A 25,024-nucleotide genomic window follows, 5' to 3' on the forward strand; every position below is an offset into this window, starting at 1 on the left:
GCCAACATCATGACCGAAGTGAAACATTGCAACCTGAAAATAATGACTAGTTTTGATTTTTGAAGACATGCTCAAGCGAAGCATGTTCTACTTTACTGTAGATAATTTCCTAAATGCCATGATAGGTTGTTTGAATAACGTCTCCCTGTATTTCGATTATTTTCAATGCTCAATTTGGCATGCACCCTCTTCATGACGGCATGAACTCTCTCTGATTATTGTATTCTCCTTTGTGATTTTATAGTACTCATTGTAGATATTCTATTAATTCATTTTCACCAAAGTTTCTTTAATATCCAATTTGACACGTACTTTTTTTGATTCTCTCATTATAAATAGTTATTTTTTCGCGTTTAATTTATTTGCGTGTATTTTATGATTTATTTCTCGCATACGTGTTAGTTTACTGTTAACTTATATTGTAATTTAGTAGACGCTTCATTTAATAAGCCAATTAAATTTATTGCATGGGTTATATGCAGGCATTGAATAATTTATTAGATAGACTTCATAACATTTTTTAAATTAGTTGGATTTTTGTTATCATTGACTGTTATTAAAAGGGGTTGTGAGCCTGTGTGGATAGTGCTCGTCATCCTCATAGAGCTAAGTGGAGCCGGGGAGGGGTTTAAAAAAGAAGACAAAGTCTGTTACCGCCTTTAATGCTTTAAAACCGTTAATGGCATGTTTTTAATCTGTTCACATTAGAATTATGTTGATGATGTCTAGCCTGTACTCAAGATGACATTATTTATAACCAGCATGCCAGCACCCAATCAGTCCCGATACGCTCTCAAACCCAAAAATTCGGCAATTTATTTTCCACTTGTATTAAATTTTACATATTTCTGACTGTCAAGAGTTCATTGCTTTTTTCTGTTGCATGATTGCAATTTACATCCTCCGAAGTCTTCATGACCACATACCTATTTTAAATATAACTTAACTATTCTATTGTCATTCATTAGACCTATTTCAGATTTACCATATTCATATTATGAGAAACAAAGGGGTGATTATACCAATTGCTGCATACTGAAATGCTTACTTTTCAAGTAACTGTTCAGTGTAAATATGGTTACTGGTTATGTTTTATAAGTTATGTCGATTTGCAGTTGTAAAGCGCTTCCGCGACTTCCAGTGTTAGTTGCGAGACGCAAATGGCTTGACACTCTGGATAAGCTTTTTCGTCAGCAGTTGGAAGATATACCTCGTCTGAGAGAGGAAAGGATAAATATTGATTAAAGGGTATGGGTGTATCTCGCTCATCAACACACCATTCCATGAGAATATAATAAGTGCAAAATTGTTAATGCCACAAGAGCATGAACGAATCACGGAGTTGCTCTTGCGATTTTGGTCATGCTAAGTGCTCAAATTAGGCTTTAACCATTCAGTTACCACGGGCGATCAGCCCTCTCACCTTTTTACTGCAGTGACCTTTATACTGCGATCGACAGTTGCCACACAATCTGAATAAGTAATAAATAATAAAAGAAATAAATTAAATGGTGTGTTTTTATTTAAATCGGATTTTTAAGGGGGAAATTAAAGAGTTTAGTTGAATACTTCATAAATTAATTAATCCTTCATAAATTACACTCACCACTTTACTCGACACGTTGATCAACGTCGGGAGGTTGATAGAAAGTGTTGAAATGTCGTCTGCTGTAAGTGCGTTCAGCACATAGCGTTACCGAAGCAACCAGTAAAACCGGTGTTTAACCGGTAACTCATTTGTCAGTTTATGAAAAAACATTTTGAATTTGGTGTATAAATTTGATAGTTTACATCTGAGTCTGCGCGGAATTTGCACCAATCACTGAGCCAAGGCATGGAACGTCATCGGTAGACGTAGCCAATGAAAAGGCCAAGGGCAGTGGTTGACGGTCCAACCAGCGAGCCAAGGGCAGAAGGAGGAGCTTAACTTTTCTGCAGAATACGGCCGTAGAAACCATTGTTAGTTGGGTGGGTCACGTAAAGTGCAATCCTACCCAAACCAGGTTTAAAAAATGGAAACAAGGTTAAGAAAATGGCCACAATTCGACTTTTTTCAAATATAATTGATACTAAACTATAAGAAAATAAACTTAATTATATTACCGAATAAAAATAATTATATTAATTATAATTTGTATTTATTTTGAAAACTTCAATTTTAATTATCTTTTACACGCACTTTTTAATTCACAATGATAAGTTGAAAGTAAGTAGGATTCATATTTTTCATGAAGTGCAAAAATAAAACGCGGAGAAAACTTTAATTTTAATTATCTTTTACACGCACCTTTTAATTCACAATGAGAAGCTCTGAGTAAGTGAAATTCATCTTTTTCATTAAGTGCATAAAAAGCGGAAAAAATGTTAATTTTGTATAATCTTTCACACGCCCTTTTTAATTCACAATGATGAGATGGCGCGGGTAAGTGAAATTCACTTTTTTTCATTAAGTGCATAAAACGCGGAGAAAATTTCAATTTTAATTATCTTTTACACGCACTTGTTAATTCACAATGATAAGGTGGTGGTAAGTGAAATTCATCTTTTTCATTAAGTGCATAAAAACGAGGAGAAAATGTTGATTTTAATTATCTTTTACACGCACCTTTTAATTTACAATGATAAGGTGATAGTAAGTGAAATTCATCTTTTTTATTAAGTGCATAAAAACTAGGAGAAAAGTTTTTAATTTTAATTATCTTCTACACGCACCTTTTAATTCAAAATGATAAGTCGTTAGTAAGTAAAATTCACCTTTTTCATTAAGTACATAAAAAAGTGGGGGAAACTTTAATTTTAATTATCTTTCACATGCACCTTTTAATTCACAATGAAAAGGTCAAGGTAAGAGAAATTCGTCCTTTTCATTAAATTCATGAAAACGTGGAGAAAAATTTAATTTTAATTATCATTCACACGCCCCTTTTAATTTACGATGAAAAGCTCAATTATGTAAGTGAAATTCATCTTTATCGTTAGTAAATAAAAACGCGGACAAAATATTAATTTTAATTATCATTCACACGCCCCTTTTAATTTACGATGAAAAGCTCAATTATGTAAGTGAAATTCATCTTTATCGTTAGTAAATAAAAACGCGGACAAAATATTAATTTTAATTATCATTCACACGCCCCTTTTAATTTACGATCAAAAGCTCAATTATGTAAGTGAAATTCACCTTTGTCGTTAAGTAAATTAAAACGCGGAATAAACTTCAATTTTAATTATCTTTTACACGTACCTTTTAATTCACAATGAGAAGCTCTGAGTAAGTGAAATTCATATTTTTCATTAAGTGCATAAAAACGCGGAGAAAACTTTAATTATAATTATCTTTTACACGCACCATTTAATTCACAATGATAAGCTGCGGGTAAGTGAAATTCATCTTTTTCATTAAGTGCATAAAAACGCGGACAAAATATTAATTTTAATTATCATTCACACGCCCCTTTTAATTTACGATCAAAAGCTCAATTATGTAAGTGAAATTCACCTTTATCGTTAAGTAAATAAAAACGCGGAATAAACTTTAATTTTATTTATCTTTTACACGCACCTTTTAATTCACAATGAGAAGCTGCTCGTAAGTGAAATTCATATTTTTCATTAAATGCATAGAAAGGGGGAGAAAACTTAATTTTAATTATCTTTTACACGCACCTTTTAATTCACAATGAAAAGTTGCCAGTGAGTGAAATTCGTCATTTTTCCTTAAATGCATAAAAACGCGGAGAAAATTTAAATTTTAATTATCTTCTACACGCCCTTCTAATTCACAATGATAAGATAAGGGTACGTGAAATTAATCATTTTCATTAAGTGCATAAAACGCAGAGAAATCTTTAATTTTTGTATTCTTTTACACGCACCTTTTAATTCTTAATGAGAAGCTCTGAGTAAGTGAAATTCACATTTTTCATTAAGCGCATAATTTTAATTATCTTTTACACGCATCTTTGAATTTACAATGATAAGGTGATAGTAAGTGAAATTCATCTTTTTTATTAAGTGCAAAAAGAGGAGGAGAATTTTTTTATTTTAATTATCTTTTACACGCACTTTTTAATTCACAATCATAAGCTACTGGTAAGTAAAATTCATCTTTTTCATTAAGTGCATAAAAACGTGGAGAAAAATGTTAATTTTAATTATCTTTAACACAAACCTTTTATTTCACAATGATTAGGTCAAAGTAAGAGAAATTAATTTTTTTCCTTAAGTGCATAAAAACGCAGAGAAATCTTTAATTTTTGTATTCTTTTACACGCACCTTTTTATTCGCAATGATAAGTTACGGGTGAGTGAAATTCATCTTTTTCATTAAGTGCATAAAAACCGGGGAAAACTATATTTCATGGCTCTGTTGCATATAGGAAATGTTTTTAAATTAAATTTGAATGATGATCTTGATAATTAACCATCAAAGAGACCAATTAGAATCAAATTTCATTTTGAAGAAGTGGAAATGAACTCCTTTATTAGAGATCTAGCAAAACCCGTATAGAATTTAAAATGGGAGATATTGGGGCGCAATGATTCCTATCAGCTGTATGTATTCCTTGCCATACTTACAATTTTTAGGAGAAGGGCTTCCTACCTATTTGCAAATTATTTCAAATGAATCTGCAATTTTAAACGTTCAATGCATATACATTCTTTACCACCTCATATTCAACGCCAAGACATTTTAAACTCGACACAAAATATATATTGTTCATGAAGGTGTAATCTTGGGTTTGTGATTAAGGCTAATTCAGGGTTCATACATCTTCAGAACAAGACGTGGCATGCTAATACTTAAACACTATTAATTTAATTGCAGATCTTACAAGTGGTCGTAGATAAACTGATGAGTAACGCTAATTGGAAACTGGAATCTTCAAAGACACTAAGGCACATGGGATCAATATTCATGGGGAAATACGGCACATGTTTAATATTACGAAGATTCCTTTTATAACATTATGATTATATAATTCGAAATAAAATATACATATATTCAGCATTATATGCAAATTTTTCAAAGATCTTTTCACCGAATCCAATACATTAATTAAAAGACTAAAAGTACTGATAATTAAGAACATTTCCTAAAACCCATTTAAGGGGAAAAACATTGGGGGGGGGGTGTCGCAAAATGTTACAAATTTGGCTTTAAAAATAGATAAGTTGGAAGGAAAATGTTTCTCAAACCAAAAGCCTCATAACCCCAGTATAGGACGTCTTGAACTCTTGACCCAGAAAGGACATGCGTAGAAGGTGCAACACTTTTACATGAAATGGATAAAAAAATACACCTTCTTTATGCATGGTTTTCCATCTTGAACAACACCTTCGTTTTCCCCAAAAAAAATGATTAACATAATCTTAAAGGGAGTATAAAGTAGTTGCACTTTTTGAAACGTAAAATATTCCTCAAATGAAAATTGGTTTAATGAATATTATGACTCATGGAACGTTAGTTAAATTAGTTAAGCAAAATGTTATTTAATTATAATTGGAAAGCGTCTCAATAGTGATTATTAAAAATTTTAATAAACTAAATTGAAAATAATTAGTTTAGAAAATATTTAAATAATAAACACCATAAATAAAGGGTATTTCAAAAAGAATGGTACGAGTATAGCGAGTTTTGCTTGAAAATTTTGAGATTTGAATCTAAAATTTTCAATGACATTTTTCCCTAAGGAAACGGGTATACAAGTTGTCATTTATAATTAATTAGTACTAGTTCCTACGATAGTTAAATAACCAAATTAAAACAAGCATAAATTATATTAATTAGTCAGGGTATCACTGACTGAACAATTAAAACAAACCATAACGAAAAGAAAAACCAACATGCCCTTGTGCAAGTCCTACCCTTGGACATTGTTGTACAGGGGTTGAAACATCTCTACAGGCGTTCAGTAGGAAATACATGTAAAACCCTTCCCCTGTACACCGTCTTCCCCCTTAAACACACACCTATGAAACTTCAATTAAAACAATCTGAAATTAGAATTAATACTAAGAAAAAATAGATGAAAAATATGGCCCAATATTGCTTTTCGTAAGCTCAATGAACTCAGATAACGGATCTTGTGCTCCATATACAAGAGTAGAGTCCTAGCACGACAACAACGTTTTAGGAAAAAATATGTGGAACGCAATTTAAAACGTGCCTCGGAAAAACGTTACGATGATCTACTACTACTAGGCCTAATTGAGAGGAATTTTATGAAACTTGCCAACTGTATTTTTCCCAGCACATTGTAGGTGTAAATAGAGTTTAGTTGAACTGCGGCTCTCTCGTGTAGGTTCTCCATGGGATGATTTATTTTTCGAGAACCGTGTTAGAGTGATCTATGAAAATAGGCCGATACGTGATCCCTATTTTCCATGGTTGTCCAAGCTTAATGAAGTTAAACTATCAATAGTATAAAAGCGCGCATCAGCCTATAACAACTATCACTTTAATCCAAGTGCTAACTAACGAACGTCACTTTATCCTTTTAAAAAGGGATATTTCATAGTTATTATAGCTGATTAGTAATAGGAATTATATCTGCAAGATGTTTTCCAACAAGATGTTTCTCCTCTTCGCCGTATTCACTATTGCCATTCTCATGCTGGCGCAGTTGGCGAATTCAAATCCTTTTGGTAAGAATGCTTTAAAATAACCTTAATTTCAAAATGTTTATTCATGACTGCTGAATGGTCAATTTACGCTTGAAAGAAAGATGGAAACAACTTCAAACCAGGTTTAAAAAAAAATAGAAACAAGGTTAAGAAAATGGCCACTATTCGACTTTGTGCAAATATAATTGATACTATACAATAAGAAAATAAACTTAATTATATTACCGAATAAATATAATTATATTACCGAATAAATATAATTATATTACCGAATAAATATAATTATATTAATATTAATTATAATTTGTATTTATTTTGAAAAGTTTAATTTTAATTATTTTTTACTCGCACCTTTTAATTCGCAATGTTAAGGGAAATCTGGTAAGTAAAATTCAACTTTTTCATTAAGTGCATAAAAAGGCGAAGAAAACTTAAATATTTATAATCTTTTACACACACCTTGTAATTCATGACGTTAAGGTGACTTTGGTAAGTGAAATTCATCTTTTTCATTAAGTGCGTAAAACGCGGAGAAAATTTTAATTATCTTTTACACGCACCTAATAATTCAAAATGATTAGCTGACTTTGGTAAGTGAAATTCATCTTTTTCGTTAAGTGCGTAAAACGCGGAGAAAATTTTAATTATCTTTTACACGCACCTAATAATTCAAAATGATAAGATGGTTTAGGTAAGTGAAATTCATCTTTTTCATTAAGTGCATAAAAACACGGAGGAAACTTCCATTTTTCTTTATAATCTTTTACACGCACCTATTAATTCACAATGATAAGATGGTCGTAAGTGAAATTCATCTTTTTCATTAAGACCTAAAACACGAGGAAAATCTTAATTTTAATTATTTTTCACACCCACCTTTTAAATCACAATGATAAGCCCTTAGTAAGTGAAATTCTTCTTTTTCATTAAGCGCATAAAAAGCGGAATAAACTTTAATTTTAATTATCTTTCACACGCACATTTTAATTCACAATGAAAAGGTGAAGGTAAGAGAAAATCGTCCTTTTCATTAAATTCATGAAAACGTGGAGAAAATTTTAATTTTAATTATCTTTCACACGCCCCTTTTAATTCACGATGAAAAGCTGATATAGGTAAGTGAAATTCATCTTTTTCGTTAAGTGCATAAAAACGCGGACAAAATATTAATTTTAATTATCTTTTACACGCACCTTTTAATTCAAAATGATAAGATGCGCGTAAGTGAAATTAACCATTTTCATTAAGTGCATAAAACTCGTAGAAAACTTTTATCTTAATTATATTTTACGCGCACCTTTTAATTCACAATGATAAGTTCTGGGTGAGTGAAATTCGTAATGTTTCCTCAAATGCATGAAAACGCGGAGAAAATTTAAATTTTAATTATCTTTCACACGCCCCTTTTAATTCACGATGAGAAGCTGAATTTGGTAAGCGAAATTCAACCTTTTCATTTTGTGCATAAAAACGCGGAGAGAATGTTAATTTTAATTATCTTTCACACGCCCCTTTTAATTCACGATGAGAAGCTAAAATAGGTAAGCGAAATTCAACCTTTTCATTCAGTGCATAAAAACCCGGAGAAAATGTTAATTTTAATTATCTTCTACACGCACCTTTTAATTCGCAATGATAAGATGCTGGTAAGTGAAATTAATTTTTATCACTGATTGCATAAAAACGGGGAAAAAAATATATTTCATAGCTATGCAGCTCTGCTGCGTTTAGGCAATATTTTTAACTTAAATTTGAATGACGATCTTGATAATGGGCCAGAATCACATTTCAATTGGAAAATGTTAAAATAAACCGATTTATTAGAGATCTATCAAAACCCGTATAGAAATGAACATAGAGATATAAGGGCACAATAATTCCTATCAGCCGTTTGTTCTTTAAATCTACATTTACATTCATAATACAATATAATCCTAAATATGTACACAGTAAACTCAACGTAGACTCCATAGCAAGACGTGGCATGACTTGCTAATACTTAAACAATATTAATTTAATTACAGGTAGTAGAAGATAAACCGATGAGTTACGCTAATTGGAAACTGGAATCTTCAAAGACACTAAGGCACATGGGATCAATATTCACGGGAAAATACAGCACATGTTTAATATTACGAAGATTCATTTTATAACATTATAATTATATAATTCAAAATAAAAATATACATAGGGTATATTCAGCATTATATGCAAATTTGTCAAAGATCTTTTCACCGATTCAAATACATTAATTGAAAGTACTTATAATTAAGAACATTTCCTAAAACCCATTTAAGGGGGAAACATATTGGGGGGGGGGTCGCAAAATGTTACAAATTTGGCTTTAAAAATCTAGATAAGTTGGAAGAAAAAGGTTTCTCAAACCAAAAGCCACATAACCCCAGTAGGACGTCTTGAACTCTTGACCCAGAAAGTTCATGCGTAGGAGGTGAAACATTTTTACTTGAAATGGATAAAAAAATACACCTTCTTTATGGTCTTCCATCTTGAACAACACCTTCGTTTTCTCCAAAAAAATGATTAAACTAATCTTAAAGGGAGTATAAAGTAGTTGCACTTTTTGAAACGTGAAATATAGGCGCGCGTCACGTGACCCGTTGTCGAAATTATAAACAATCTCATGACTCATGAGGCTAGAGCAAGGAGGCTTGAACGCATGTGCGAGAACTGACGCTCTCTTGCCGCGTAGGGGTAGCGGAATCCATGGTAACGAGGGGGGGGCGGCTAATTGGGCCAATCACAGCGCCTTTGCTTTTTGCCAGGGTCGACGGTTCTAGGAAACGCAGCGGGGGGGGGGGTCTTGGACTCTTGGGAGTGGGGACTGGGGAAACACCGGAGCGGGCGGCTCACAACCAATCACAAGAGATTAACCGGATGTGAGGAACCACTTTACACCCTAAAAATATTTCATCTTTAACGCGTTTTTCATCAGCTGCTGACGTCAATGATTGGGGTGGGGGAGGGGTGTCGGTTGACTTTTTGGGAAAAAAAAATTATTCAAAGGTCAGCCGACTACTTTACAGCCCCTTTAATAGAAATACCAGTTGTGCTTATTTTCCGCGTCTAATTTCGCGGGTAGTTTGATTTTACTAATACTAACTTTAATTTTAATTATCATTCAAACGCAACTTTTAATTCACGATGATAAGAACTGGGTAAGTGAAATTCATCTTTTTCATTAAGAGCATAAAATCGCGGGGAAAACTTTAATTTTAATTATCTTTTACACGCACCATTTCATTCACAACAATAAGGTGGATGTAAGTGAAATTCACCTTCTTATTAAGTTCAAAAAAAAAACGCGGAGAAAATGTTAATTTTAATTATCTTTCACAGGCATATTTTAATTCACAATGATAAGATAAGGGGGTTAGTTTTTCCCCCTTTCCTAACCCCGTTAGAAATCTCGAGCTCCTCTCTTGTCTTTCTTCACGAGAGCGGGGCGTGACTTCTTCAGCCCACGAACGCTGGATTTCTAAAGGATCCGGAAAACGGGGTAGATCCTTGTATATAGCACGTTTGCTTTATAAAAAAATAAAAAGGAAGGGGGCGTTTTCTTGTCCCTTTAGAGATCCAGCGTTCATATTCAGCCAATAGCTGTTTCTCTCCCAATAGGGCAAATTTTGGCGTACGAGTTGCAACTATAGACCGGAGATCTGAGAAAAGTTATCGCGAGAGGGCGAATGTGTCGCCCTTCTTCAGTATTGCTACACAAGAGAGGGATCGAGTCCCAAACCCCGCTTTTGGTTACTTCCTAGGCTAATTTAATGGACTTCTGAAAAAAAATAATTGTATCATTACCATTGAAATTTTTCATACTGTATTTCACTTTGTATATAATCTGATTAATTTTACCTTACAAATGTTCAACAAATTGTAAGGGTATGTACCAATTGCTTGCGAGCCAGTAGTGGCTCCTCCCTGTTTCAAAAGGGATCTACACATAGAAAGCAACATAAAGATTCATTCATTCATTCATTCATTCATTCACAGGGGCTAAAACATTTGTACAGGCGTTCAGTAGGAAATACATGTGAAACCCTTCCTCCTGTACACCGTCTTCCCCCTTAAACACCTATGAAACTTCAATTGAAGCGCTCTGAAATTATAATTAATACTAAAAAATAGATGAAAAATATGGCCCAATATTGCTTTTCGTAAGCTCAATGAACTCAGATAACGGATGTTGTGCTCCATATACAAGAGTAGAGAGCTCTAGCACGATAATAACGTTCTAGGAAAAAAATATGTGGAACCATAAGAAAATAATATAATAGCTCCCTATAAGTATGAAACGTAGTACATTTTCATACTACAGCATTTGCTCCCAAATTGGGCGCGCTTACGCTTTTACGCCCCGTGAGAGAAGTTTCGGTACTAAGAGTAAAAGGGGGGCGAAACCATCGCCGCCACGTAAGGTGCCCGCGAAAGGCACGATGGGCCGGGGAAATATCGCCGCGCCCGTAGAGACACAAGATGCTCCTTACCTCGTAGGCGCTAGCCTCGGTCGTCCAAAGCTCGCGCCATCTGTTAATTTATTATGATAGTTTTGACATGTACTTAATCAGTTATAATTATCATAATAATAACTTATAGACATTTATCTATTTAATTATAATATAAAATTTGAAAATTTTCCAAACAAATATTTCATCTTTTTAATGCCAAAAACTCTTAATAGGTGGCATTAGAAACTTTTTACAAATTTCAATGGAAGAAAATGCTGTTTACATGGCTTAAATGGAGAGTTTCATACTTTTAGGGAGCTATATATTATTTTCTTATGGTGGAACGCAATTTGAAACCTGCCTCGGAAAAACGTTACGATGATCTACTACTACTAGACCTAATTGAGAGGAATTTTATGAAACTTGCCAACTATATTTTTCCCAGCACATTGTAGGTAGGTGCAAATAGAGTTTAATTGAACTGAGGCTCCCTCGTGTAGGTTCTCCATGGGATGGTTTACTTTTCGAGAACCGTGTTAGAGTGATCTATGAAAATAGGCCCATCAGTCCATAACAAATATCACTATAATCCAAAGTGCTAACTAACGAACGACACTCTATCCTTTTAATACGGGATATTTTATAGATATTATATTAGTAATAGAAATTATATCTGCGAGATGATATCCAACAAGATGTTTCTCCTCTTTGCCGTATTCACTATTGCCGTTCTCATGTTAGCGCAGTTGGCGAATTCAAATCCTATTGGTAAGAATGTTTTAAAATAACCTTGGTTTGAAAAAGCTTATCCATGACCAGGGTGGGAAATAAGGATTTTTTTAAAACTGGACATTGGGTTAGCGACCCCCTTGTCTGGAATAAATCATAGAGACTATAACCCCAAGGAGTGGCAGATCCCCCGCTCTACAAGCGCAAATAATGATGTTGCTCCTAAATTGGTACATGAGAGCTTCCGGCCCGTTTAATTTTGCTTAGCGGAAGACCGGAAGTCGCCCTGTACCAGGAAAAAAGGGGCAACAAGTTGAGGCATTCTTTCCACTCCTCTACTTCCATTCTCTTTGAATAAATAAACTGGTCCATGTCCATGACCATTGACCAGGGTGCGGCGTCTGCTAAACTAAAGAAGCTGAGATAATGTCTGGACTCTGACTACCCTTGAATTTTATTAGTGGTCAAGTGGACCACTTACCCCCCTCCGATATAATTTTTAAACTGATCCAGGCAATTTTTAAACTGGTCATTTGCCCTGTGCCACCGCCTTATTTCCCACGCTGTTCATGACTGTTGAACGGTCAATTTACGCTAAAAAGAAAGAGGTGGAAACCTTGTTTGAAAAATGGAAACAACTTCAAACCAGGTTTTTAAAAAACGGAAACAAGGTTAAGAAAATGGCCACAATTCGACTTTTTGCAAATATAATTAAATAAATAATAATATAATATAATATAAAGCAGTATTAATAATTACTTGAATGTATTTTTACTGAAAACTTTAATTTTAGTTATCTTTTACACGCCCCTTTAATTCACAATGATAAGGTGGTGGTAAGTGAAATTCATCTTTTTCATTAAGTGCATAAAAACGCGGAGACCACTTTAATATGAATTATCTTTTACACGCACCTTTTAATTCACAATGATAAGCTAAGGGTATGTGAAATTAATCTTTTTCATTAAGCGCATAAAAAGGCGGAATTAACTTTAATTTTAATTATCTTTTACACGCACCTTTTAATTCACAATGATAAGCTGACTTAAGTAAGTGAAATTCATCTTTTCATTAAGTGCATAAAAAGGCGGAATAAACTTTAATTTTAATTATCTTTTACACGCACCATATGATTTGCACAATGATAAGTTGGCTTAAGTAAGTGAAATTCATCTTTTTCAATAAGTGCATAAAAACGCGGAGAAGATGTTAATTTTAATTATGTTTTACACGCACCTTTTATTTCACAATGATCAGGTGATGGTACGTGAAATTCGTCCTTCTCATTAAATGCATGAAAACGCCGAGAAAATTTAAATTTTAATTATCTTTCACGTGCACCTTTTAATTCACAATGATAAGCTGAATTAGGTAAGTGAAATTCATCTTTTTCATAAGATAAATAAAAATGCTGAGATAATATTAATGTTAATCATCTTTTACACGTACCTTTTAATTCACAATGATAAGCTACTGGTACGTGAAATTAATCTTTTCATTAAGTGCATAAAAACGGGGAGAAAATCTTAGTTTTAAACTTTTAATTATCTTTTACACCCACCTATTAATTCACAATGATAAGTTCTGGGTAAGTGAAATTCATCTTTTTTATTAAGTGCATAAAAACGCGGAGAAAATGTTAATTTTAATTATCTTCTACACGCACTTTTTAATTCACAATGATAAGAAAAGCGTAAGTGAAATTCATCTTTTTCATTAAGTGCATAAAAACGAGAAGAAAACTTTAATATTAATTAAATATCTTTCACGCGCACATTTTAATTCACAATGATAAGTTCTGGGTAAGTGAAATTAATCTTTTTCATAAGGTAAATAAAAATGATGAGAAAATATTAATGTTAATCATCTTCTACACGCACCTTTTGATTCACAATGAAAAGCTGGTAGTAAGTGAAATTCATCCTTCTCATTAAATGCATGAAAACACGGAGAAAATTAAAATTTTAATTATCTTTCACACGCATCTTTTAATTCACAATGATCAGATAATTTAGGTAAGTGAAATTCATCTTTTTCATAAGGTAAATTAAAATGCTGAGAAAATATTAATCTTAATCATCTTCTACACGCACCATATGATTCACAATGATAAGTTGGCTTAAGTAAGTGATATTTATCTTTTTCATTAAGTGCATAAAAATGCGGAGAAGATGTTAATTTTTATTATCTTCAACACGCACTTTTGAATTCACAACGATCAGGTGAAGGTACGTGAAATTCGTCCTTCTCATTAAATGCATGAAAACGCGGAGAAAAATTAAATTTTAATTATCTTTCACACGCATCTTTTAATTCACAATGATAAGAGGAAGGTAAGTGAAATTCATCTTTTTCATAAGGTAAATAAAAATGCGGAGAAGATGTTAATTTCAATTATCTTTTACACGCACAATTTAATTCACAATGATAAGCTCGCTTAAGTAAGTGAAATTCATCTTTTTCATTAAGTGCATAAAAAGGCGGAGAAGATGTTAATTTTAATTATCTTTTACACGCACTTTTTAATTCACAATGATAAGTTCTGGGTAAGTGAAATTCATCTTTTCATTAAGAGCATAAAACGAGGAGAAAATGTAAATTTTAATTATCTTTTACACGCACGTTTTAATTCACAATGATAAGTTGAGGGTAAGTTGGATTCATATTTTTCATGAAGTGCAAAAATAAAACGTGGAGAAAACTTTAATTTTAATTATCTTTTACACGCACGCACCTTTTAATTCACAATGAGAAGCTCTGGGTAAGTGAAATTCATCTTTTCATTAAGTGCATAAACACGCGGAGAAAATGTTAATTTTAATTATCTTTTACACGGACTTTTTAATTCACAATGATAAGTTGAGGGTAAGTTGGATTAATTTTTTTCATGAAGTGCAAAAATTAAACGCGGAGAAAACTTTAATTTTAATTATCTTTTACACGCACCTTTTAATTCACAATGATAAGATAGTGTAGGTAAGTGAAATACCACTTTTTCACAAAGTGAATAAAACACGAAGCAAACTTTAATTTTAATTATCTTTTATTCGCACTATTTAATTCACAATTATAAGCTCCTGGTAAGTGAAATTCATCTTTTTCATTAAGAGCATAAAACGCGGAGAAGATTTTAATTTTAATTATCTTTTCCACGCACTTGTTAATTCTCAATGATAAGCTGACACAGGTAAGTGAAATTCATCTTTTTCATTAAGTGCATAAAAACGAGGAGAAAATGTTGATTTTAATTATCTTTTACACGCACCTTACAATTCACATTGATAAGTTCTGGGTAAGTGAAATTCATCTTTTTCATAAAGTGTAAAAAAATGGGGGGAAAACTTTGATATTAATTATCTTTTCACGCACCTTTTGATTCACAATGATAAGCTGAGGGTAAGTGAAATTCATATTTGTCATTAAGTGAATAAAAAGGGGGAGAAATCTTTAATGTTTATTATCTTTTACACACACCTTTTAATTCACAATGATAAGCTGACTTAGGTAAGTGAAATTAATCTTTTTCAATAAGTGCATATAACGTGAAGATGTTTATTTTAATTAAATTCTACACGCACCTTGTAATTCACAATGATAAGATGTCATTGGTAAGTGAAATTCGTCATTTACATGAAAACGCGGAGAAAATTTTAAGTTTAATTATCTTTTAATTCTCAATGATCAGATGAAGGTATGTGAAATTCGTCCTTTACATGAAAACGCGGAGAAAATTTTAAGTTTAATTATCTTTTAATTCACAATGATAAGATGTCATTGGTAAGTGAAATTCGTCATTTACATGAAAACGCGGAGAAAATTTTAAGTTTAATTATCTTTTAATTCTCCATGATAAGATGCCATTGGTAAGTGAAATTCATCTTTTTCATCAGTAAATAAAAAATCCGAGAAAATATTAATCCTAGTCATCTTTTACACGCACCTTTTAATTCACAATGATAGTTGACTTTAGTAAGTGAAATTCATCTTTTTCATTAAATGCATAGAAAGGGGGAGAAAACTTAATTTTAATTATCTTTTACACGCACCTTTTAATTCACAATGATAAGTTCTGAGTGAGTTAAATTCGTCATTTTTCCTTAAATGCATGAAAACGCGGAGAAAATTAAAATTTTAATTATCTTTCACACGTACCTATTAATTCGCAACGATAAGGTTTAATACGTAAGTGAAATTCATCATTTTAATTCAGTGCATAAAAAGGGGGGAGAAAACTTTAATTTCTTTATCTTTTACACGCACATTTTAATTCACAATGATAAGCTGGAAGTAAGCGAAATTCATCTTTTTCACTGATTGAGTAAAAACTAGGGAAAAACCATATTTCATAGCTCTGCATCTCTTCTGCGTTTAGGCAATATTTTTAACTTAATTTTGAATGACGATCTTGATAATGGGCCACCAAAGAGACCGATTAGAATCAAATTTCAATTTGAAAATGTTAAAATAAACTGGTTTATTAGAGATCTAGCAAAACCCGTATAGAAATTAACATAGGAGATTTAAGGGCACAATGATTCCTATTAACTGTATGTGTTCCTTGCAGTACTTATAGTTATTAGTAGTAGGGCTTCCTATCTATTTGCAAACCATTTCAAATGAAACTTGAACTTTTAACATTCAATGTATACGCATTCTTTTACCACCTCATATTAAACGCCAAGACATTTTGAATTTGTTCTTTAAATCTACAACGACTTTCATAATACAACATAATCCTAGATATGTACACAGCAAACTCAACGTAGACTCCAGAGCAAGATGTGGCACATAATTTGCTAATACTTAAACAATATTAATTTAATTACAGGTGCTCTAGAAATATAAACTGATGAGTTACGCTAATTGGAAACTGGAATCTTCAAAGACACTAAGGCACATGGGATCAATATTCATGGGGAAATACAGCACATCTTTAATATTACGAAGATTCCTTTTATAACATTATAATTATATAATTCAAAATAAAAATATACATATATATTCAGCATTATATGCAAATTTGTCAAAGATCTTTTCACCCATTAATTAAAAGTACTGATAATTAAGAACGTTTCCTAGAACCCATTTAAGGGGGAAACTTATTGAGGGTCGCAAAATGTTACAAATTTGGCTTTAAAAATCTAGATAAGTTGGAAGAAAAATGTTTCTCAAACCAAAAGCCTAATAACCCAAGTAGAACGTCTTGAACTCTTGACCCAGAAAGGACATGCGTATAGGGTGCAACATTTTTACATGAAATGGATAGAAAATACACCTTCTTTATGCATGGTCTTCCATCTTGAACAACACCTTCGTTTTCTCCAAAAAAATGATTAACATAATCTTAAAGGGAGTATAAAGTAGTTGCTCTTTTTGAAACGTAAAATATTCCTCAAATGAAAATTGGTTTAATGAATATTATGACTCATGGAAAGTTACGAATTAGTTAAGGAAAATTAACCTAACTTTAATATGAATGTTATTTAATTATAATTGGAAAGCGTCTCAATAGTGATTATTAAAAAATTTAATAAACTAAATTGAAAGAATTAGTTTAGAAAATATTTAAATAATAAACACATAAAAATAGAGGGTATTTCAAAAAGATTGGTACGAGTATAGAGAGTTTTATTTGAAAATTTTTGAGATTTGAGTCTAAAATTTTCAATGAAATTTTTCCCTAAGGAAACGGGTATACAAGTTGTAATTTATAATTAATTATTACTAGTTTTTACGATAGTTAATTAACCAAATTAAAACAAGCATAAAATATATTAATTATTATATATAGTCAGGGTATCACTGACTGAACAGTTAAAATAAACCATAACGAAAAGAACAAGATGGCCCAAGGGCTGGGCCTTAATAGTAATTTTACACGGCTCACGTGACCCCCCCGTATAGTTGATTTCCAATAAATCGTACAACTAAAAACATTTCTGAAACACAATCGTGTATCCCTTTAATTTCTAATAACGTCACATTTCAAATAATATTAATGAAACTAAATTGTGCACCCCACTAAAGTATAATTTTTAAAAACCATACGAATCAAATAATGTATTTAAACAAAATCCTGGATCCCCTAAACCAGAAATCACTATGACCGTAAAGCGTCCCCTCTATTTTACGAAACCTAACCTAACCATCCAGCATAATCTCTGATGTATCACGAGCACAAAGTGCAGTAGTGCACGAAAATTATCATCTTGTTTCCCTTCACTCGAAAAAGCCCGCGAGATTTAAACTACCTTTCTTTCCTCTCTCTCCGAGCGGGATGCCCCCTCTCCCTCTTCCCTCTCTCACTAATATACCAGGCAGGCAGTTCTCTCTCTACGCGGAGCTTCGTATCGCCACCGCGTACGCTAGCGATCTCTCTCTCTCTCTCATCGTAAGCGTACGTTTCGCGGACGCGACCGGTTTCCCTCTCTTATCGTAAGCGTTCGTTTCGCGGACGCGTCCGGCACAGGGACAGGGACAGGGGTTTTGGTGCCGTTTCTTAAATTTTAACGGAGTTAAAATTCCGTGTAAAATTAAAAACAAACATGCCCCTGTGCACGTCTTCTCCTTGGACATTCTTGAACAGGGGTTAAAATATTTCTACAGGCGTTCAATAGGAAATACATGTAAAACCCTTCCCCTGTACACCGTCTTCCCCCTTAAACACACACCTATGAAACTTCAATTAAAACAATCTGAAATTAGAATTAATACTAAGAAAAAATAGATGAAAAAATATGGCACTATATTGCTTTTCGTTAGCCCAATGAACTGAATTAACGGATAGTGTACTGTTGTGCTCCATATAAGAGAGTAGAGAGCCGTGGCACCAATATGTTAATGATTACGACGTTCTAGAAAAATAATATATGGAACTCAATTATTTGGGAAATGTTGCCCCATTTTTTATAAACGAGCCTCGGAAAAACGTTACGACGGAGAGGAATTTTATGAAACTCGCCAACTATATTTATCCAGCGTATTATAGGTGCAAATAGAGTTTAATTCAACTCCTGCTCTCTCGTGTAAATTCTCCATGGATGGTTTACTTTTCGAGAAACGTGTTAGAGTGATCTATGAAAATTGGCCAATACGTGATCCCTATTTTCCATGGCTGTCCAAGCTTAATAAAGTTAAACCATAAAGAGTATAAAAGCGCCCAACAGCCCATAGCACGCATCACCTTAATCCAAGTGTTAACTAAGGAACGTCACTCTATCTTATTAATCTGGGATATTTCATAGTTATTATAGCTGATTAGTAATAGGAATTATATTTGCGAGATGTTTTCCAACAAGATGTTTCTCCTCTTCGCCGTATTCACTATTGCCGTTCTCATGTTGGCGCAGTTGGCGAATTCAAATCCTCTTAGTAAGCAAGCTTGAAATAACCTTGGTTTGAAAATGTTTGTTCATAACTGTTGAAGTTGAACGGTCAATTTACGGCTAAAAGAAAGAGGTAGAAACCTTGTTTGAAAAATGGAACCAACTTCAAACCAGGTTTTAAAAAATGGAAACTAGAAAATGGCCACTATTCGACTTTTTGCAAATATAATTGATACTATACAATAAGAAAATGAACTTTATTATATTACAGAATAAATATAATTATATTAATTATAATTTGTATTCATTTTGAAAATGTAATTATCTTTTACACGCACTTTTTAATTCACAATGATAAGTTGGCGGTAAGTTGGATTCATATTTCTCATGAAGTGCAAAAATAAAACGCGGAGAAAACTTTAATTTTAATTATCTTTTACACGCACCTTTTAATTCACAATGAGAAGCTCTGAGTAGGTGAAATTCATCTTTTTCATTAAGTGCATAGAACGCGTAAAAAACTTTAATATTAATTATCTTTTACACGCACTTTTTAATTCACAATGATAAGTTGACGGTAAGTTGGATTCATATTTTTCACGGAGTGGAAAAAATAAAAAGCGGAGAAAACTTTAATTTTAATTATCTTTCACACGCACCTTTTAATTCACTATGAGAAGCTCTGAGTAAGTGAAATTCATCTTTTTCAATAAGTGCATAGAACGCGTAAAAAACTTTAATATTAATTAAGTAACTTTTACACGCACCTATTAATTCACAATGATAAGATAGTCGTAAGTGAAATTCATCTTATTTCTTATTAAGTGCATCAAAACAAAAGGAAAATGTTAATTTTAATTATCTTTTACACGCACCTCTTAATACACAATGATTAGGTCAATGTAAGAGAAATTAATTTAAGTGCATAAAAACGCAGAGAAATCTTTAATTTTTGTATTCTTTTACACGCATCTTTTAATTCATAATGAGAAGCTCTGAGTAAGTGAAATTCATATTTTTCATTAAGCGCATAAAAAGGCGGGGGAATCTTTAATTTTAATTATCATTTACTCGTACCTTATAATTCACATTGATAAGATGGAAGTAAGTGAAATTCATCTTTTTCATAAAGTGTAAAAAATGGGGGGAAAACTTTAATATTAATTATTAGCGATTTCCACTGACTGCACTAGAGCACTCTAAGTGCACTCTCGGCGCGTTTTCGTCCGCCACTGGGAACACGAGTGCAACACTCGCCCAGAATCGCGTTTTCCACTGACCCCAAAAACTGCCCGAGAATTGCTCTTTCGTGCTCTGAAAAATTCGACGGAGCGACGGTGCTCGAGTATGACGTAATAAAATTAAAATGGCGGACCATGGGGTATCTCATAGAAGACAGGCTCTCGCTTATGCTTATTTATTTCTGGAATCATCTTGTTCTGAAGATGAAGAATACGAGGCTTTATCATTACTTTAAAGATATTACGCCTCTTCCTAAAACCAATAATTATATCAGAGACGTTGTCGATCATTATTCAAAATAGATTTTTTGAAAATTAATTGAAATGTTAATTCTATTAATTGGTTTCGGCCCATTTGCGTCAAGATATACACACTTTATTGCAATTTCGTCTCCGGCGCCAATTTTGATTATTCAGAGCGCGCTCTGACCTCTCGATCGTGTTCCACTGACGAAACTATTCTCTCCAAAACTCGCTGAGGGCAGTTACGTCATCCTGACACTGAGAGCACTCTTTGGAGCAGTCAGTGGAAATCGCTATATCTTTTACACGCACCTTTTAATTCACAATGATAAGCTAATCGTAAGTGAAAGTTACTATTTTCATTAAGTGCATAAAAAGGGGGGAGAAAACTAATTTTAATAATTTTTTACACGCACCTGTTAATTCACAATGATAAGCTCCGCGTAAGTGAAATTCATCCTTTTCATTAAGTGCATTAAAACCGGGGAAAACTATATTTCATAGCTCTACTGCATTTAGGCAATTTTTTAACTTAAATTTGAATGACGATCTTGATAATGAGCCACCAAAGAGACCGATCAGAATCGCATTTCAATTTGAAAATGTGAAAATAAACTGGTTTATTAGAGATCTATAGCAAAATGCGTATTAAAATGAACACGGGAGATATTGGGGCGCAATGATTCCTATCAGCTGTATGTATTCCTCATCATACTTATAGTTTTTAGGAGTAGGGCTTCCTACCTATTTGTAAATCATTTCAAATGAAACTTGAATTTGAAACATTTAATGTATGCGCATTCTTTTACCACCTCATATTCAACGCCAAGACATTTTGAATTTGGCACATTCTCTCCCAACAAGGGCCTCAGTCTGTTATAGGCCTACATTTGTTATTTTAATCTACAACGACTTTCATAATACAACATAATCCTAGATATGTACACAGCAAACTCAACGTAGACTCCAGAGCAAGATGTGGCACATAATTTGCTAATACTTAAACAATATTAATTTAATTACAGGTGCTCTAGAAATATAAACTGATGAGTTACGCTAATTGTAAACTGGAATCTTCAAAGACACTAAGGCACATGGGATCAATATTCATGGGGAAATACAGCACATCTTTAATATTACGAAGATTCCTTTTATAACATTATAATTATATAATTCAAAATAAAAATATACATATATATTCAGCATTATATGCAAATTTGTCAAAGATCTTTTCACCCATTAATTAAAAGTACTGATAATTAAGAACGTTTCCTAGAACCCATTTAAGGGGGAAACTTATTGAGGGTCGCAAAATGTTACAAATTTGGCTTTAAAAATCTAGATAAGTTGGAAGAAAAATGTTTCTCAAACCAAAAGCCTAATAACCCAAGTAGAACGTCTTGAACTCTTGACCCAGAAAGGACATGCGTATAGGGTGCAACATTTTTACATGAAATGGATAGAAAATACACCTTCTTTATGCATGGTCTTCCATCTTGAACAACACCTTCGTTTTCTCCAAAAAAAATGATTAACATAATCTTAAAGGGAGTATAAAGTAGTTGCTCTTTTTGAAACGTAAAATATTCTTCAAATGAAAATTGGTTTAATGAATATTATGACTCATGGAAAGTTACGAATTAGTTAAGGAAAATTAACCTAACTTTAATATGAATGTTATTTAATTATAATTGGAAAGCGTCTCAATAGTGATTATTAAAAAATTTAATAAACTAAATTGAAAGAATTAGTTTAGAAAATATTTAAATAATAAACACCATAAATAGAGGGTATTTCAAAAAGATTGGTACGAGTATAGAGAGTTTTATTTGAAAATTTTTGAGATTTGAGTCTAAAATTTTCAATGACATTTTTCCCTAAGGAAACGGGTATACAAGTTGTAATTTATAATTAATTATTACTAGTTTTTACGATAGTTAATTAACCAAATTAAAGCAAGCATAAAATATATTAATTATTATATATAGTCAGGGTATCACTGACTGAACAGTTAAAATAAACCATAACGAAAAGAAAAACAAACATGCCCCTGTGCACGTCTTCTCCTTGGACATTCTTGAACAGGGGTTAAAATATTTCTACAGGCGTTCAATAGGAAATACATGTAAAACCCTTCCCCTGTATACCGCCTTCCCCTTAAACATCTATGAAACTTCAATTAAAACAATCTGAAATTAGAATTAATACTAAGATAAAAAATAGATGAAAAATAAGGCCCAATATTGCTTTTCGTTAGCCCAATGAACTAAATTAACGGATAGTGTACTGTTATGCTCCATATAAGAGAGTAGAGAGCCGTGGCACCAATATGTTAATGATTACAATGTTCTAGATAAAACATTATGTAGAAGGCATTTTTTTTTTGGAAAATAATGTTCCACTTCGATTAAACGTGCCTCGGAACAAGATAGTTCATAGTTATTAAAGCTGATAAGTAATAGAAATTATATCTGCGAGATGTTTTCCAACAAGATGTTTCTCCTCTTTTCTGTATTCACTATTGCCGTTCTCGTGCTGACGCAGTTGGAGAATTCACTTGCCGGTAAGAAAGCTCTGAAATAATTAACCTTTGTTGGAAAATGTTTATTCATTTAAGTTGAACGCTCAATTTACGCCTAAAAAAATAGTAGAATGAGATGGAAACCTTGTTTGAACAAGTCACGTAAAAACATTTACGTATTAGCTAGGTGTGGTTAGTTCGTGTTGGTTTCGTATGTGCTAATACATCCAAGAGCCGTAAGAGGATCTTTCCTTAAAAAGGGTCCAAACCAACTTGAAGTCGAAAAATTGCTGTTATCTCACACCATAGAACCACACCCAGCAAAATGGAAACATCTTCAAACAAGGTTCAGAAAAAAAATGGAAACAAGGTTAAGAAAATGGCCGCAATTCGACTTAGAATTTTGTTTGCGTTACAAATAATTTATACTGTCAGGGATAGATTTAATTTTAGAAGTAGGAATGGAGAACAGAACAATTTGGGCACGCGTTGAAGCCCACGACCCCCTTCCCGGGACCGGGGGAGGGTATGAGAGGAGAGGCGGGTTATAGCGACAGAGGCAAAAAGAAATTACGTATTTTTCGCCGTCCCCGTCAGCAAAGTCATCAAAACGTAGTTGAAGTGAGCAGCCAATAAGATAATTTAAAATTTTCGTTACGTGTTGGAGGGAGGGGCTCTATACTGGGCTATGAGTCGGACTGAAGTAAATACAAAAAGATCTCTATTCCTGTTTCTAAAATTGCATGAATCCCTGATATTATATAATAAGAAAATAAATTTTGTTATATTACCGAATAAATTTAAGCAGTATTAATTACAACTTAAATGTATTTCTGTTTTAAAATTTAATTTTAATTATATTTTACACGCACCTTAAATTTTAATTATTTTTATACCCACTTTTCAATTCACAATGATAAGCTGACTATGGTAAGTAAAATTTAACTTTTTCATTTAGTGCATAAAAAGGGAGGATAAAACTTTAATTTTATTTACCTTTTACACGCACTTTTTAATTCACAATGATAAGTTGGCTGTAAGTGAAATTCATCTTTTTCTTTATGTGCAAAAAAAACGCGGTAAAAGAGTTAATTTTAATTACCTTTCACGCACTTTTTAATTCACATGGATAAAAAGTCAGTAAGTGAAATTCATCTTTTTCATTAAGCGCATAAAACAGCGGAGAACATTCTTATTTTAATTATCTTTTACACGTACCTTTTAATTAACAATGATAAGATTTAGTAAGTAAGTAAAATTCCACTTTTCCACTAAATGCATAAAACACGATGAAAACTTTAATATTAATTATCTTTTACACTCAAATATTAACTAACAATGCAAAGTTAATAGTAAGTGAATTCATCTTTTTTTATTAAGTGCATAAAACGCGGAGAAAATGTTAATTTTAATGATCTTCTACGCACACCTTTTAATTCACAAATGATAAGTTACGAGTAAGTGAAATTCATCTTTTTTATTAAGTGTATAAAAAAATGGAGGAAACTTTAATATTAAATTTCTTTTACACTCAAATATTAATTCGCAATGATAAGTTACGGGTGAGTGAAATTCATCTTTTTTATTAAGTGCATAAAACGCGGAGAAAACTTCAATTTTAATTATCTTTTACACGCACCTCTTAATACACAATGATTAGATCAACGTAAGATAAATACATCTTTTTAATTAAGCGTATAAAAAAGTGTAGAAAATGTTAATTTTAATTATCTTTCACACGCATCTGGGTGCACGGCAGTGCACCCGCCAAGTTGTCGTGCACTACCAGCAATCCTTTACCCGAAACATTTCAGCCTCATTTTGACTCCCTCTTAACTCGGTACTGGGGAATAGTACACCACTCATATT

General features: G+C 32.6%; 1 long non-coding RNA gene across 1 annotated transcript; it reads right to left on the reverse strand.

Moving 5' to 3' along the window:
- Nucleotides 1-272: 272 nt before the first annotated feature.
- LOC149615853 (uncharacterized) lies at nucleotides 273-1,942 on the reverse strand. The gene is made up of 3 exons (XR_016376100.1): nucleotides 1,607-1,942; nucleotides 1,278-1,472; nucleotides 273-1,215 (listed from the first exon to the last, which is right to left on the reverse strand). It is a non-coding gene; the product is annotated as an uncharacterized LOC149615853 (long non-coding RNA).
- Nucleotides 1,943-25,024: the final 23,082 nt, after the last annotated feature.

This window comes from Phalangium opilio, unplaced genomic scaffold, assembly GCF_054372755.1.
Source record: "Phalangium opilio isolate 3A_F unplaced genomic scaffold, DU_Popi_V2 ptg000217l_1, whole genome shotgun sequence".
In the NCBI taxonomy this organism is placed as follows: Eukaryota; Metazoa; Arthropoda; class Arachnida; order Opiliones; family Phalangiidae; genus Phalangium; species Phalangium opilio.